Source organism: Momordica charantia, assembly GCF_013281855.1.
Source record: "Momordica charantia cultivar OHB3-1 chromosome 10 unlocalized genomic scaffold, Mcharantia_2.0 BLBB01000010.1, whole genome shotgun sequence".
In the NCBI taxonomy this organism is placed as follows: Eukaryota; Viridiplantae; Streptophyta; class Magnoliopsida; order Cucurbitales; family Cucurbitaceae; genus Momordica; species Momordica charantia.
Window position 1 is genome coordinate 18,832,088 of NW_028275158.1, and position 16,055 is coordinate 18,848,142.

The 16,055-nt window shown below is 35.0% G+C and overlaps 1 non-coding gene across 1 annotated transcript; it reads left to right on the top strand.

Annotated features, from left to right (window-relative positions):
• The first annotated feature begins 15,673 nt into the window (after window positions 1-15,673).
• TRNAG-UCC (transfer RNA glycine (anticodon UCC)) lies at window positions 15,674-15,745 on the top strand. Its single transcript has one exon. It is a non-coding gene; the product is annotated as a tRNA-Gly (tRNA).
• Window positions 15,746-16,055: the final 310 nt, after the last annotated feature.

The following is a 16,055-nucleotide window of genomic DNA, read 5'->3' on the forward strand; positions in this document are numbered from 1 at the left end:
CAAAATTTTGCATCTCTCAAAATTTCTTTCCGTGGTGAGGACACTATTTCCCTTAAGTGTGGGGGGACAATGTGTGTCTTTTTGTCTTCGAAAGAACATGCTATTTCAATTCTAGAAAGAACATGTTTTTTACGTTTCAAAAAAAAAAGTCAATAAAATGCAAGCAAAAAAATAGTCTATTTGAAAAAGAGTCATATGCAATGTTGGGTGTGTTGCCCTAAACTCGTAGTTTGTATTTATGTAAAAACAAATTTATATTCAATAAAGTTATTTTCAATCAATTTGTTGTTGAATGCATAGTATTGCATTGTCTAAATCCAATAAACTAAACATCCAAGTTTATTATCATGTAACCAGGACAGTATATATACTAGATATATATTTAATATACCCTCGATATACAAGTGGATAATGTCACGGGAATAATTTAAAAGGTCTATAGTATATAGATAAGGTTGGGTAAATATCCAGACGACCCGATCCAGGTCGTTTGTGTTGAGACATGCGAATGGGGGTATCCTATACAATGAGTGTATAAGACCGGATCGCGAAATAGCTAATCTCTAGATGTAACACCATTGACTAACAGATTGTTATTTCATAAAATGACTAGGCAACTCATTCTCAATCCTGAGTGAGTTTTGGACTACTGCCTGTGAGGGCTCGTCCTTTGATCTGTATGGTGAGAGTGGTCTGAGTCGCCGACTTAACATTCCTATCATTTTGGGGACGAGACCGAGTGAGGAGCTATGAACATAACTTCACAAGATGGAATTAACTCTTTCCCAACTTTCAGGGAGTAGATTAGTGTTCTCTTAAATGTTGACTCCGGGACTTGAACAAGGGGTCTCACCCTCTCATTGGCTCGAGAGAGACTTTTGGTTATTGGTCGGACCATAACCGGGTTGTTCATTAGAGGAGCAGTGGTATTTAAGGAGTAAGATGTAACTTAAGGGTAAAACAGTAATTTGACACTGCTAGAGTTACGAGCACTGGTGAAGGATTAACTTCCCATTAATGGTTGTATATTTGTGGACACGAAAACATTCTGCAGTGAGAAGAGTGCAGCTGCGGGTCTTTAATGGAGTGACCCGTAGTCAATGAATGTAGATTAACTCGGTCAATAAGTTTGACAGATTAATCTCGCATCGTTGAAGCTTCTGATCTATAGGTCCATTAGGTCCCCTTGCTAGCTCACAACGGGTAAAACGAGGATCAAGTTTTTTGAAGAATTTGAAATGTTCAAATTGCTCAATGGATTATATTATAGTATATTGTAAATTCTAAATTGAAACTATATATTATGAGAGAAATTATTTGAGTGAGATTAAAAATAAAAATCAATATGAATAGAATTCATATTAAAACTATAGTTTAAAAATAATATGCATAAGATGTACATTACAACTATAGGTTATACGAGATAAATGCTTTAGAATATGATTGTATCATGATAATAAATAATTAAGTGTTAATTATTTATTTAATTAATATATATATATAACTAATTAATTAATTAATTATTAATCTAATTAAAAAATTAATTAATATATATATAATAATTTATTATATATATATTTATTATTATTAATTATTAATATCAATATTAATATTAATTTAATATTAAATATTAAATTAAAATAAAACACTCCCTACTTAATTACACGGGAGTGGAGTTAGTTTTGACGTGGGGTAACTTTCCACGTCATTCCTATTTTTTAGAACAGTTCTACGCAACAAGAAAAAAAAAACTTAACCCACAAGCGAGTTCTCGTTCCCAGAGGATAGCCGGGAAGATCAGTGGCGGTGTTGCATAGATTAATTGGAGAATATTTGAAGAAGATCTCTAAATTTAAGTTCCTTCTTTTTTCCCCTTATTTTTCTTTGGTATTGTGGTTTTTGTTCTTAAAAATTCAATAACAAGATCATCGTTTCCACTGCGAGATTAACGTCTCATCATGAACACCATCTATCAAGGCTGAAAAGGAAAAATCGCCTAAGATGCTGGGACACGCCCACAACAATAAAAGAAAGATAAAATAAGGGCAAAACAGAAAAACTTACCACTCTCCCCGAAGCAGTCGGGAACTCGATCGTAGATCGGCTCACCGGCAGCCAGCCAAGTTCCACCGATGAAGAACCACTGATCCTTCCAATGCTTGTTGGAAGTGGGAGGTTTCAGTATCTCTCGGTGGTAGGAGTTTAAGTTTTAGAACCCCGAGAATCTCGCAATTGTCTTTAAGATCAAAAGAACGTTCAGCAAGCCACGGGTCATCTTTTGCCCTTCATCGTGCTTCGACCAAATGGTGGCTAAAGCTATCATCATCCCCCTAAGTGTTAGGGCTAAGTTGAGTCAGTGGTAGCTGGGTGAAGGATAAAAAGGATTGGGCGAACAGAGAAAGAGGAAGCCTAACCTCGTTGTCGAACATTTGGGGGTAAAATCCCACCCATCCAAGAAGAAGGAATCAATTTTCTCACCCTTATAAGGCAAGTGCATGAGAACGTAATCGGGAACACAGTGGTTAGCCCTAATCTTCTCTAGGTTTGCATCAGTCACAATCGACAGAATGTGAGCCACGACTGAGCGATCACCACCAGAGGAGGGACTTCTTCGGATAGCCATTGTAGAATCTTCAATAAGGAGAAAATGCGAAGGAGCAAAGAGGGAGGTGAACTAAACTAAAATTTGCAAGCACTAAAACAGGATTTTAAACCCTTTCAAAGGACGCTCCATATCATATTCGCTATCTAGAATCGCAACTGCCGCAGCCCACTGCTTCGCTCGGCACTCCACGGACGAAACCACCCGCGAAACAGCGACGAACACGTGTCCCCTCATCAATGCGATGGTACAAGTGGATGTCATCCATGATGTTTCCAACCTAACGTGTGGGACCCATAGCAGATTCGGAGAAGATCATCCCTCCATGCGCCTCAAAGCACAACCCACACACGCTCCAATCTGTGTCAACGCTTTTATATCCAACCGTACCGAATCAGACGGCCCGAATCTAAAAAAGGATTAACTGTTGAGGGAGAAATCCAAGCAAGATATGTGTCAAGCGTTGAAGGTGCAGCGAGGCATGGGACCACAGGCGGTTAGGAACGTACAAAGTGCCTAGGGCATGTCACCACCTACAGTTGGAGGAGGACAGGCTGGCAAGCGGAGTCACCACCCACCAATTTTCGGGGATGTCTGCCTCACCTATCAGAATCTCGTACAGCCCAATGTGCCCCTGCATCTAAAACCGTCGTCCTTCCTAGTCGGCCACCCACGTCTATAAAAGGGAAGAACCCCATCACTACCAAGTAAGTGAAAATATTTGTCACTCAAACCTTTAAAATGTCTACTCCTATCGCTCTACTCTCATTACGGACTTGATTGTCGATTCTAAAATAGGAGAATCTAATTATTATTTTGTTAACATACATATATACAAATACTACTTTTGTTAACATACATATATACAAATACTATTTGAAGAATAAAACTCAAACTCAAGTCGTCTGTCAATAAAATTTCACCTGCCCATCATATAATAATTCATTTCTTCTTACTAACATGTCATGTGTCCAACCAATTATAACATTTTTCTATGGAAGGACTTTAACTAAAAACAATTAATATATTAGGGGTAAAACTACTTATGCTAGTAAAATAACAGTACCCAATTCTCCAACAGCATTTGTAGTCCAACGGTTAGGATAATTGTCTTCCAAGCAATGGATCCAGGTTCATCTCCCGACAAACGCATTGTCTTGTACAAAGAAATTGTAAGTAAAATTTTATTGTTCTATTTTCTATAGAAATTTTTACTTTTAATGTTTGTGAACCTAAATTTAGTAAATTAGTCCACAATTAAAACTCTAAACTTATTTAAGTGTTTTGAGTTACACACTGTTTTTCTTCCCAATAAAAAATAAAATAAAAAAGTTACATGATCTACACCGAATGTAGAAGCTGTCATACTTTATAATCTATAGTATATATAAAATGTGGGATGAGGAGAAACTTTTTAAGTCAATTTTACCCCTCTTTCATAAAAATTTGATGGAAAATTTGTCATTTACCTCTCCTACTTTCTTCCTCTCTCTCATTCCCGCGCCCACTTCTCCCATTTATCTCTTTTTTTTCTTTAAAAATATTTTATCTCCACCTATACAAATTCCTTTTCTTACATTCATTTATCTTAATTCTCTCATTATATTTCTTTCACATTTACTCTCTATTCATTTTTTCTCCACCATCTAAATCCATTACTCAAATTAACCTACTCAAATAACCATTTATCTTTTTTTTTCTATTAAAATTCTAATTTCACTTAATCTTGTATTTAAAATGTTTAGAATATGAAAAGTTTTATCATCTATTTAATTTATTTTTTACTCCTAGAATTTGAAATGTTTTTCTCTCCTCTCTCTCCCTTCTATATAATTAACTCTATATACAAATTTTGCCCTTTTATTATAACTCTTTTCACTTATCTTTTGATGGCAATTGTGTCATTTAAATACAAACTTTCCCTCTCTCAATTTATCTCTTCTCTCCGTCACGATCCCACCCCTCTAAATTCCCCTATTTTCTCTTACTAATCTTCTCTCTCTTAATTATTCTTTCATTATTTTTATCTTTCTTATTGATTTTTTTTTAACTCCTTTCATCTACCACATACCCTCTCCCAATCCTTTCATCTTCCTAACCCCTTTCCAATTATCACATACCCTCTCCTAATCCTTTCATCTTCCTAACCCCCTTCCAATCCATATATAAATATGTGTCATCTCTTTCTCATGCCAACCAAAACTCAAGAGGTGGTGGATGGAACAAAGTAGAAAATTTCCAAGTGGTGTGAAGGTATGAAGATTACTCTCTTGCTTTAGAAACAACAACAACAATGCACATATGGGTGATCGAGAGGAGAATTGATAGTGAAGAGAAACCAAATTAAAGTTGAGTTGATGGCATCGGTTCGCTTTCCCCAAATTTATCATTGTTCAGATTGAAAGAAATTCTAGAGTACGATGTGTCGAGATGGTGATCGATGGAATCGAGATAAAGCAAAATTCGATCATTCTCATAATTTGGATAATAATAATGCTTATGAGTTTGATTTTTATTTATTTATTTTTTTAAAGTGATGCTTTTGATTTATATATGTGAAATGTTGTAATTATTTTTACAAAGTTAGGGTAAAAAAACAAGTTTTATCCCTCTCAATATCATCAGGTTGGACCTTTTAGGGTTTAGTCTTTCTCTCACTCTTACCTTTCTTTTTCATTCTAAAATGAACAAACTCAATGATTTAACGTCACACAATTTAACAAAGATAAAATGTAATATAATAATTTATAATCAATAAAATTAGAGGTAAATTGAGAACGTTCATTCATTAAAAAAAAAAATTTGCACTTTGGTGCTTTTTCATCTTTCTTACACTTCAAATTTGTACCTACTTTCCATGTTAATCATTCATCATCTTCTTTTATTACAACAATATCATACCTTGAATTTATATTTATATATAATCACTTTCTTTCTTTAAAATGATAATATTATAAACTTAAAAAACACTATTTGTTTTACTTTAATTTAGAACTACAAGATTCTACGTGCAAGTCACGTGTTTCTTACTAGTCAATATTAAAAAGAGTAAGCAAAAAGAGATGACCAAATTCATGTGCTTTTTGCTGGTTGAGAAAGGTAGTCGAAGACAATAAAGAGAGAATGGAAATCGTACAAGGGAGTGAGGGAGGGAGGAGAAGAGTAGGAGTGTTCAAAAAATCCGGATAATCTAATGAACCCACCCCAACCCATAAGGATTGGGTTGGGTTCAATTAATCACCGGTTCGGGCTGGGTTGAGAAATTTCCAACCCGACCCAACCTGAAATTTTTGGGTTGGGTTGGGTTTTTTGGGATTGGTGAAGTTAAATCGACGCTGGAACGAGCTAGGGAAGAGTCGGGATCAAGCCGGGACGCATCGGGGTCGAAATGGGGATGAAAAATAGAGAAGTGGGACGCTGCAGGCCACTTGGGTCGAAGAGGCAGCGCCGCGGCGCTGTCCAGATGGGGCGCAACACGGACTTTTGTTCATAGCGCCATGGCGCTGTGTCGACTTTATAAGTAGCAGTTTTTCGCTTTTAGGGCTTATCCCAGCCGTCTTTTAGCCGTTTTTCAGAGAGTTTCGTGACAGTTTCAAGGGGAGGGCTCGGACATTGGTAGAGGTATTGGGATCGATCAAGATCAACGTATTCGGGCTAATTAGATCTTGATTTTTTTGAGTTTTTCATTTCTGTTCCTAAGTATTAATTGTGTAAAATACTTAGAAGCTAGGGAGGGGGCTTTTGTTGAGACCTCTAGAGGATATTTTGGAGAGTGTTATTGTATCCAATCCTAAACAGTATTAGTGAATTACTTACATCTAAGTGGAAGACTGAACGTAGCCCTTAGTGGTGAACCAGTATAATTTGATGTGTCGTTTACTTGTGTTTACTGCTTTTCTTCCTATTTGCATATTTGTGGTTGTGTTAGATATTTTATGTGGAAGGAAGAATTATTTAGGTCAATCAATTTTCTAACAGGGTTGGCCATCAATTATAGACTCGTCGTTTCCCACGTATAGCCAACTCAAAAATTGAGAAAGAGTTCTTAGATGGAAGTGATCATGTTTTCAAGACAAGCTCATTAGATAAACCAACCTAAAATTATATAAAACTAGAGAAAAAGCAAAATTAACACCGAGTTTATTCACCCAATATGGGCTAAGTCAAATTCTCTCTTCCTATCTTTATAGGTTTCACTAAAATGCCAAAAAAATTCTACCAACGGTTTTTATTTCTCTTAATTTTCTTTCAAGAAAATGCCCTCGAGTCTTTTGAAACTGTCCAATGAATCTCACTAAAAAAATCCCTCACTCGGCTCTCAAATTCTCTCTCTCACGGAAAGAAAATCTCTCAGGGGTCATCGCTTTAACCAAAATTCAAAATTTTATTTGGGATAAATCTACCAAAGGAGGTATTTGCCTTCTTTGGAGCGAGAATATGAATGTTACCGTCTAATCTTTTTGGGCCGGGCATATTGATGCGCCAAATGGATGGGAAGGAAAACAGTGCGACATTTACGGTTCGTTTAATAACGTTTTCATTTCGTTGTTTTTCATTTCTAATTTTCTTAAAGAAATTTAAGTATTTTACAACTAATTATGTCTCTTGTTTCTCGTTTTTTGGAACACATCCTCAAAATTATATAGAAATTTTGGAAACAATCCAAATTTCTTCTTTTTTGTTCTCATTTCCAATTTTTTCAAAAATATAAATAAAGATATTGTTTTATCATTTAAGTTCTTGAAAATTTGAGCCATGCAATTAATTTTTCTTCCTTAAAAATTTAAAAAAAAAATGTTATCAAACCAGTCCTTACAGGCCTATATGGTCAGCCAAACCAACAGGATCCAAAGTTTGCTTGGGACATGTTATGTCGGCTCCATAGCCAGGATAACAGTGGTGGTTGGGGGAGAACTAAATGAGATTCTATGGGACCATGAAAAATTAGGCGAGGCACCCCTCGATTGGAAGTTAATGGAAGATCTTAGGATAGTTTTAGAAGATTGTAATCTTGTTAGGAAATTAACGGTCCGGTGTAATTTCCCCTTCCACAAAAAATATTCACACACAACCACAATATGCAAATAAGGAAGAAAACTGTAAAGAACAAAAAAAAACGACACTAAGGGCTGTGTCCAGCTTTCCACTCAGATGTGGGTAATTCACTAACAATTGTTAAAATGATTGGATACAAAACTCTCCCCTAAAATATCTCCTAGAGGTCCCAACAAAAGCCCCCTAGCTTCTAAGTATTTTACACAATTAATGCTTAGGTATAGGAATGAAAAACACAATAGATCAAGATGCAATTACTCCAATAAAGACGATCTTGATCTCTCTCAATGTCTCTGCCAGTACCCGAGTCGCAGCCACAAAAACTGCTGTCAAAAACCCCCAATTTGGCTGCCCCTAAAATTCTGACGGCTACACCCCACAAAACATAAAACTCATATATATATGAGTATGTGAAACCTAAAAATAAAGGTTTGGGCTTTTGGCCCATTATTTGTTTTCACTCATTCCTTTTATTTATTTATTTTATTTTGTATCCAAAAATCCCAACAATCCCCCACTTGGGAGACAAAATAACAATTTCGCCTCCAACTGCATCAACAGTGTCCCATCATCTTAGGCACAGTTCTGACTGCTCTATCAACAAACTAATCCACATTACTCTGCCCTACCCAAGCTATGTCTGTGATTGCCCCGAGACTAAGAAATCCTACGTGGTCTTGTCTCCCAAACGTTAGAGACACAACCACGTGCTCCCACTCGATATAAGTGGTCCCTGTCACTTCCTTTCTCGATCAAACCCAACGACATCTAAAGGAAAATTCCCTTGATGACTTGGCGCTCCCACCCAAGTCTGTTGCCTTTCTGGACACATTACCCTTGACTTCAGCACCAACTGTACCTATGCGACTTCATCAGCTCGCTCGTTCGTCTGACAACTGGGGTATTATTCCGACAGTCTACTGAACACCTCACTGAGTTGTTCCCCTTTCTCTTTCTTCTACTTCCCAACTGTTGTACTTGAACTGATGGCAGATTCTTCTGATCTGTCCTAACTGTCAATGCTGCTGATTCTTTCAAGTCTCGCCCTAAACCTTCTACAGCTACACTGTGCATCCTCTTTCTCTCAGATCCCCTGACAACCTTAAACTCAGACACATAAACAGAAGATCTTTTGTGGCCTGCTGCCACCCCCCTTGATTCCCTCTTGAGTTTCCAGCAACCCCCACTAAACTCACTGTTGTAGCCATCGTCATCTAACTTCCTTGCGAATAACAAATTAAATATGAAGCTAGGAATATACCTAACGTCTCGTAGCACCAACTCGGCCCATTCGCTTGTCTTCAAACAAACATCTCCAATTCCTCTCACCTTTGAGATACTCTCATTCCCCATCTCACCTTGAAGATACTCTCATTCCACATCTCCAATTAGTTGTATATGGTAAAAGATTCATAGTAAATATGAACTTAAAAGTCGTTTAAAATAAATACTTAAAAGTAGTACAAAATAATAGTAAAGTAATGCATGTATAATTTTTGCTAAATACACATTAAATACACATTAATAATAAAGTAATGCATGTATAATTTTTGCTAAATACTTAAAAAGATTTTGGCAGCATATTTGTGGTAGCTACTCGAGATTGTTGGCAGCAATTGTACCTTGATCATATTTTACTTCAACATGTGATGGACATGTAGATTTTTCGAGCGATATTTAACACACAATGCAAACAACAAAAGTTAAAATTAATTATTAATTTATTTATTAACATGTTATAAATTTTATATAATTATTTTTTTATAATATCATATAATTTACGTATTTTAATTTTAACAAAAATTAAAAGATGAAATAATTTATTTACATATTCTTAGAAATAGAAATGAAAAATGATTTTCCTCTCTAGACAACATGTCGAGGGGGTCGACACGTCAACACGTGTCAAAGTCGACTGATATTTAAAACAATGATAACTACTCTCTTCTCGTTCCCTTCTCCACATTAAAGTCGACGGATATATTGGCATGTCCTCGATAAGAGGAAAAAATGGTGTTTTTCTCTAGGTCGACATGTCGATGTGTCGACCAATATTTAAAACAATACAATCAACTAAAGTCAAAATTAATTTAAACTCACTGTTGTAGCCATCGACATCTAGCTTCCCTGCGGATAACAAATTAAATATGAAGCTAGGAATATACCTGACGTCTCGTGGCACCAACTCGGCCCCTTCGCTTTTCTTCAAACAAACATCTCCAATTCCTCTCACCTTGGAGATACTCTCATTCCCCATCTTCAGTGAGCCATAATCATCTACAGTAAGAGATGAGAACCAATGTCTGTCTAAAGCAACGTGCGATGATGCTGCAATATCTACTACCAACTGGTCTACAGATATTTTACTCTGAACACAAGCCAGAAACTCTTCAATCCGTTCTTCTCCTGTTACAACGTTTGTAGAATTGTTCCCCTTCTCATAATCTTCTTTAAACTGCCTACAAAAGCATTTTACGTGTCCGTTCTTGTGGCAGTAAAAATACTCCACTTCCCCATTGGAACTCCCACTACCCCTGCTATATCTATGTTGCTGCTTCCCATTGTTATTCACCTTTGCCTTCCCTTTGTTCTGAGCTACCAAAGCTAATTCAACTTCGTTCTCTGCTCCTGAAGTAGATGCAGATATTTTCCCTAATTTTCTACGGGCTTCCTCAAATAAGGCGGCATCACAAATAGCTGAAAATTTTAAGTTTTTTTCCTTAGCGAATTCGACACTGCGGTCTTCATCCTGTCAGGCAAAGATGTCAATAGTCTCATAGCCTTCACCTCTTCCTCAATCTTGACACTCATCCCTTCTAATTTGTTCAAGATATCGGTGAGTTCATTAATGTGGGAATTCACCGAGGTTCCCTCCTCTATGTGGATATTAAAATACTTCGTCCATAAAAGTATTTTTGTATTGGCAGAAGGTTTTTCATACTTGTCTTGCAAGGCCTTCAACAATTCTTTCGCTGTAGTCTCTTTCGCCACCAGACTACAAACATTCATCGATAACGACATTCTGATATTCGCAACGGCCTGCTCATCCATCTCATTCCAATCTTTACCTGTCATCCCTACTGGTCTCTCCCAAAAGTTTGTGTATTTTCTTGCATGTAAAAAGATCTTTTATCTGCATCTTCCAAAAACTGAAATTCTCCCCGGTGAACTTCAGAACTCCTTCATAGTAATGGTATGCGTGATATTTGTCTCCCATGATACTGCAACCCTACAGCTCTGATACCGGCCACTTGTTGGGAAATTAATGGTCCGGTGTAATTTCCCCTTCCACATAAAATATTGACACACAACCACAATATGCAAATAAGGAAGAAAATTGTAAAGAACAAAAAAACGACACAGCAAAACTATACTGGTTCACCACTAAGGGCTACGTCCAGTCTTCCACAGATGTGGGTAATTCACTAACAATTGTTAAAATGATTGGATACAAAACTCTCCCAAAAATATCCCCTAGAGGTCTCAACAAAAGCCCACTAGCTTCTAAGTATTTTACACAATTAATACTTAGGTATAGGAATGAAAAACACAATAGATCAAGATACAATTACTCCAATAAAGACGATCTTGATCTCTCCAAATGTCTCCGCCAATACCCCAGCCACTGCCACAAAAACTGCTACCAAAAACCCCCAATTCGGCTACCCCTAAAATTCTGACGGCTACACCCCACAAAACATAAAACTCATATATATATGAGTATGTGAAACCTAAAAATAAAGGTTTGGCCTTTTGGTCCATTATTTGTTTTCACTCATTCCTTTTATTTATTTATTTTATTTTGTATCTAAAAATCCCAACAAATCTATTTGATTTGGACTACTAAGGCAGCCCGTTTACTTGGTATTGAAATTGGTCAAATCCCTATCAAATCTTTGAACATTTAGACCAGTTTTTGGGTAATTCAACCTTCTGTGACTTGGTGACTTGTTTAAAGAAGCAGTGGTGACTCACTTGAACTGGTCGAGATAAGATCATACGTCAATTTTGCTTGAGTTAGTTTAGGAAGTTTCCAAAAGAAATATGAGACGAAAAGGCATAAGCTTAAAATCTTGCAGTATGTGCAGCGAAGAGTCACCTCAGGTATGAATCATTCTTTAATGGCTCTCTTTGATAGGCAAAAAGTTGTGAAGGCTCTTAAACTGATGCACCCCTCAAAGACCCGACGGTTTTCCTCCCTTTTTCTATCAGAAATTTTGGGATACTATTGGGGATAGAACAATTGAAAGGTGTTTGGAATTTTTGAATGGCAAGAGATCAGCGAAGGAGTGGAACTCAACCCACATTGCCCTGATTCCCAAAGTTTAGAATCCCAAAACTGTGGCCGACTATCGACATATAAGCTTATGTAATGTTTCCTACAAGATTGTAACAAAAGTGCTGGCAAATAGCCTTAAGATTATTTTGGGAGATATTATCTTGAATAATCAGTCGGCTTTCATTCATGGGCGGGGTATATCTGACAACGTTATGGTGGGGCATGCATGCCTTCACTTTATTTGGAGCTTAAATCAGGGAGGTAGGGAGGTAAAGAGAGTGGTGACGTTAAAGTTTGATATGAGCAAAGCGTATGATAGAGTTAAGTGGAAGATTTTAGAGAAGATGATGCTAAAACTAGGGTTTATGAAAATTGGGTGGCTATAATCATGGATTACATCACTATAGTGAGTTTCTCAATCATCATAAACGAAACTACCAAGGGACATGTCATTCCATCTAGAGGTCTTCGGCAAGGTGATCCTCTTTCTCCTTATCTCTTTCTTATTTTTGCTGAGCGTTTGTCCTCTTTACTAAATGAGGTACATGGGAGGGAGCTTATTTCTGGAATCACAATTAATAAAAATTGTTCCTATTTCGCACTTCTATTTTTTCTCTTTTTTTTTTTTGTGGATGATAGCCTCGTTTTCTTAGATCAAATGTCGTCGAGTGTGCTTGGGTGAAACATGTTCTATTGAAGTGTATATTTAATAAATAATTAAAAAAAACAAAAAGGAAAGATTCATGATTTTTTGTTGTTTCAATTTGAAATTTCAATATCATAGGAACAAAATAACGCAGCCCCATTTTTCCCCTACCTTCTCAAGCATTGTTTCAATTCGAATAGGAACTAGTCCTTCAGTCAAAAGTTGTGTATCGTTGGTGGAATCGAACGACATGAAACAGCCTGAACATGACCATCAGTAGTGACAGTGTTTTTATCTATGGTCGGAGGAATCGGAACTTGGCTCTGATACCATCTTAAGGATAAATAAACCACCACTCAACTCAAAAGTTTAAGCTTATGGTTTGAGTAAATTTAATTCATATATTAGATATCTAATACTTGTCGGAATCTTCTCGTAGAAAAATAGCATCAACTATAAGTTCGGAAAGTAGCAGTGGGTATAGTTTTTTGAGTATTTCCCGTTGTATTTTGACGTTTTTTAGATCCCAACAACTGTGGTGGATCTGCGATAGCTCAATTTTTTTTTTCAATTGGTGTTCGTTTTCGAAGAAGATAATTGAGGGAGGGGAATGGCATGAAGAAGAAGAAATAGAAAGGGAGACTGATGATGCATATGCTAGTACATATTATAAAATTATGTATATATATTATATAACACATTGGTGGTATATATTATCATATTTTAAGTTTGAAATATATATATATATATATATATATATAACTTTTTTAAGGATATGTATATATATATAACTTTTTTAAGGATATGGTGAAAAATATATTATATAATGGTTGTTGTTATGTAATCTATTAAATATTATAGAACTTTTTTGAGGAGTATAGGTTTGTCCGATGCTCCAGAAAAATAAAAAAGATGCTGAACAAAAATAATGAGGGAAAGAGGGAAAGAATATTTTGGAAGAGTATATGTTTATCATACTATTAAAAAAAGATGTTGGAAAAAAACCGTCGAAAAAAGAAAAAATGTAATGGCTGTGGGGAGAAAAATAGAGAATTGGAGAATTTTTATTATAAATTGGAGGATTTAGAGATTATTATTGTTTGGATTTTGGAAAAAAAAAATTGTTAATATTACTCATATTTTTTATATAATGATAAAATAATGATTAATTATAGTCTAATTAAGCCACAGTGAATGTACTCTTTACTATTCCAAATAAATTGTATTAATTTCCATTAATTTTTATCCTCCTTTCTAAGATTCTTATGGACATTGATGTTTTTTCTTTTTTAGTGTAACATGTGAGGTGGGATATCAAACTCAGAACCTCCTAAATATATGTCAATTATGGCGGAATTATACTCGTTTTGGCCTCATGAACATTGATGTTAATATATAAACATTAATTACATTTTTTAGACATGATAAGTGGTCAATTATAACCAATTTAAGTTATAACTAACGTGACATTTATAAATTCAAACAATCCTTATTAATATCTATGCTTTTCTTTTTTTTTAAATATATCCATGATTTTCACAAACATTTTCAAGATTTTCATTGACATGGACAATTATATCTTCATTTAGCCACAACCAAAATATCTTTAACTAATTCAAATAATTTCCAATGATTTCCACAACTTTTGTTGAAATATCCATCACAATTTCATAAAATGAGAACTTCGATAGTTTTGTCGACATCGACATGTTATATGTAAACCGGGTAAATAGAATGTATAATAAGGTATTAAAGAGAATAATCTTGAGAGATGATTAATTAGTTGTATATTGTAAAAGATTCATAGTAAATAGAAACTTAAAAATCGTTTAAAAAAATACTTAAAAGTAGTACAAAATAATAGTAAAGTAATGCATGTATAATTTTTGCTAAATACACATTAAATGTATTGACAATAAAGAAAAGGAGATTAGCGCACAAAACCCGAAAAGAAAATTAAGACAAACTGAAAAAAATACATCTTAAATTAAAAATTAAAAAAAACAAACAAATCAAATCTAAGATTGAGAAATAAAAAAAATAAAAGAAATGAATGAAAAAAAATATAGAATTATGCAAAATTTGAAGAAGAAAAAAACGTAAATCTAGGAAGAATTCAAATATTTGAGAATAATTTAGAAGAAAGAAAAAGGAAATGGATTGAATGATTCTTTAAAGTTAGGTGAAATTAACCAACCAAAAAAATTGGGTAGTTGGCCACCAACTCAAATGGGTTAGGTTTGGGCCTAACCTATTCTCTCGGCCCAACAATAAAGTTTTGGGCTCCAATTTTCCTCAACACTGTCCAGCGAAATTCTCTATGAAATTTTGTCGAGATTCTACCGGGATCGGATTCCCCGCAGATAATTATTTTCTTTTATTATTTTTATTTTTAAATAATTTACTTAATTGTCAATGATAAACCCTCGTTCACACGTAAACGATGCGAAAAATCTAAACCCGAAAAATAAAATGGTCAGTGGTGGGCATTTGGAAAAGTCTGACGAATTGAGTTTCTTCGTTAAAGCGACTCAAGAGAAGAAGAACGAAACGAAGTGAGAGGTCAGAAGGTAGATAAAATAGTCGAGTCGATCAGGATCGATGATCGAGAAAAGCAAAACGAAATTAAGATTTGGTTAAGAAATAAGTAATTGTATGGATACCATGACCGATTACAATGGATGAAGAAGAATTCTTTCTAAATCACTGCGCGTTAGTGGGGCATTCACGCACCCGAAATGCAAGAATTGTAACTACCCATTTAAAGGAAAATTCTTAAAAGAATAAAAACTCCAACCTTTAATTTCAAGAAAAAATATATAATATCTTGAATAAATGAGGCATGCTCAAATTAGAAACAAATCCAAATTAATAAAAAGAAATTTAGAAGACAATTTTCTCAAAAAAATAAAATAAAAAAGATGAAACAGTTCCTTTTTGCGTGCACAATTCTTGTTTAATTGATGAAAATGAGTATAATTCTGCAATAATCCAAGCTTGCTTCTTTTCCCTATTCTAAAGGTAAGATTTGGAAATTTTAATTAATAAACTATATAATATAATATTTATGTAATAGGTCAAACGTCGCACAGCGTTTGTAGTCCAACGGTTAGGATAATTGCCTTCCAAGCAATAGACCCGGGTTCGACTCCCGGCAAACGCATGTATTAATTTTTAATTAATTTTGAAGCTCGCCTGACGTTAATTTATTAATTTAATATTTTTACGTGATTTTATTCTTTGGGAATTTACTTTTAATTTTGGGAACCTCAACTTAGTAGGTTAGTCAAATAAACTTATAGTATTATTTTAATGATTTTCAGGTCAAAGCAAGCTCATTATTTGTTCAATTGATTCCAATTCTAGTTCCAATTAATGACCTTCTTGCTCTTAATTTTCTCATCACCTTCATACTCACATTTGAGGAATTCCCAGATTTTTTACTGACTTCAAAATTATAATTTTGTTGAATA